Source organism: Grammomys surdaster, unplaced genomic scaffold (assembly GCF_004785775.1).
Source record: "Grammomys surdaster isolate TR1022 unplaced genomic scaffold, NIH_TR_1.0 125669, whole genome shotgun sequence".
Lineage (NCBI taxonomy): Eukaryota > Metazoa > Chordata > Mammalia > Rodentia > Muridae > Grammomys > Grammomys surdaster.
The window spans coordinates 841,707-844,142 of NW_021620506.1; the positions used below are offsets into that span (position 1 = coordinate 841,707).

The 2,436-nt window shown below is 46.5% G+C and overlaps 1 non-coding gene across 1 annotated transcript; it reads right to left on the minus strand.

The window, feature by feature from the left end:
- Nucleotides 1-475: 475 nt before the first annotated feature.
- Nucleotides 476-619, minus strand: LOC114638955. The gene has a single exon (XR_003713945.1). It is a non-coding gene; the product is annotated as a small nucleolar RNA SNORA48 (small nucleolar RNA).
- Between the last annotated feature and the right edge of the window lie 1,817 nt (nt 620-2,436).

Genomic DNA, 2,436 nt, shown 5'->3' on the forward strand with positions numbered 1-2,436 from the left:
GTGTCCACATGGCCCCTGGAAGTTACCCTAACTAGGGACATCCCCATGTTCTCTAGTGGTAATATGAGCCATAGATCCCTGCTGCTGTGTAGCCACAGACCCAGGCCTGGCCCTCAGCAGCAGCCCAGGCTGGGACCTCACCACTCAAAACAGGCTATGTCTCTACACTGAAGTCCCCAGTTCCATCTCTCTTCACAGTGTTCAAGCTGCTCCACTTCTCTTTCTCAGTCACCTACGATGGTTCCCGAGGCAGGCTGGTCATGAAGCTGGAGGGCACCTGGGTGACATTCTCCATCTGGGTTACATGGCATGGCAGCAATCAGGTTCTATGGCCTGTCTGTGCCCTGCACTGGAGGGCAGGTCTGTGGGTGTCTTTCCCTGACCACAGAACACGGAATGGTGGAACACAGGTCTCTGTCTGTCTTCCTCCTCCCGAGCTGCACTGCCTGGATTTGATTTGAATTAATTTGATTTGATTTGATTTTTAGGTATACAATAGCTTTGCTCACCAAGCCAGGAATCAAGCTAGGATGAACAGAGGACTACCAACTGCTCTGCCCCTGATTGACGTAAGAACAACATCACCAACAAAGTATTGCTTTGCCCATTGCCAGGGGATCAAAAAGATTTTTGATGAAATCCTGCCCAGAAGCATAGGCAGCTGGGGCTCAAACTGCCTGTGGACCCCCTCTGAGAAGAGTTCTCAGCTCACACTCAGTTTGCTTTCATGCTAAGAGGAGAAACAGGGTCATCTGACAGCTGGGAGGAGTCTTTCCATTCACCCTCCTATTTCCCATGGTTTCATGGAGGCCTACACTAACACAAAACAAACTCCAGAACTTCACACTAAGGGAGGCTGAAAGCACACCTGAACACACACAAGAACAGTTGCCTCGAAGTCCCTGATCCCATTCTTGAAAGTGACCTTTATGCATTTTGGACACTGGAGTTGAAGCCACAGGTCTGGGAAATAATGGTGTCTCACCAGTTCTGGGACTGGCTGGTCACAGGAGCCCAGTCACATGGTCTTGTACCCCTCCAGCCTCCATCAGGTCTAGGCCTCAGCTTTTAAAAAAAATTCCATTTTCTTCCAAGGGGACAGAAGGCCTTAAAATGGATTCCATCAGCTGCTCCAGCCTGAGAGCCCTTCCTCATGTGGGTCCCCTAACTTCTCTGGACCCTCTATACCTCCATAGAACAAATAAACAGGGAAAGGAGAAACAAACCTAGTTGTCATAGACCAAAGTGTGCCCTGTAACCTTCTCTGTGTTTGTTAAAAAAAAAAAAAATCAGCCTCCTTGATCAATGGCATAGTTGTTCTGTGGTTCAAGAATGTACTGTGGATTGTGCCAACCAGCTGTTCCTTTCACCCCAGAGTGGAACTGGGGACTGGCAGAGCCAGCCCTGGAAGAGCATTCTTTCTAAAGAACCATTTTGATGGGAATACTTATTCCCTCCTGCTTTGCCCCAAGGTTATCATCTGTAACCACTCAAGAGACAGGTGACCTAACAGAGTCAAGGTGAGAATTAAAGACCATTTTGTAGGAATGGAGAGATAACTCATGATTCAGGGTGTATACTGCTCTTGAAGAGAACCATAATTCATAGCAGCCTGTAGTTCCAGCTCCAGGGCATTTGGCAATCTTTTCTGGCCTCTTTAGACTCTGTACGCATAAGCATAGACACACAAACATACTGTACTGGCTAGTTTATGTCAGCTTGACACAAGCTAGAGTCACCATAGAGAAGGGAGCCTCAAGTGAGACAATGCCTCCATAAGAGTTGGCTGTAACACATTTTCTTAATTAGTGATTGATTGGGGAGGACCCAGCCCACTGTGGGTGGGGCCAACCCTGGATTATGGTCCTGGGTTCTAAAAGAAAGTTGGCTGAGCAAGCCATAGAGAACAAGCCAGTAAGTGGTACTCTTTCATGGCCTTGACATCAGCTCTTGTCTCCAGATTCCTGCCCTGCTTGAGCCCTGTCCTGCCTTCTTTCAGTGATGGACTATGATATGGAAGTGTAGGTCACATAAACCCTTTTCTCCCAAACTTACTTTTGGTCATGGTGTTTCATCACACCAATAGAAACCCTAGCTAGGGTGCATACATAATTAAAAATTAAAATCTAAAGAATAAATTAAAAGTAACTAATAAAATAAAATTCTGTAAAGATTCTTGGCTACACAACTGATATTCTAGAAATGACACACCTAGCTTTTGCCAAGTTGTCTGGGTCCCGGTTACTGTGGCTTTCTAGATTGTAGGCATCCTGTACATCACCCGTCTTGATCTGCTCATCTGCCTGTGAGGAGGGGTCTTCACTATCTATGTTTTACAACTATGGAAAGTATGTAGTCTGACCAGGATCCCTGGGGGGAAAAAAGTAAAGACTCAAATCTGGTTCCTTTCGACTTTAAAGTCTGATTAGGTGCCAC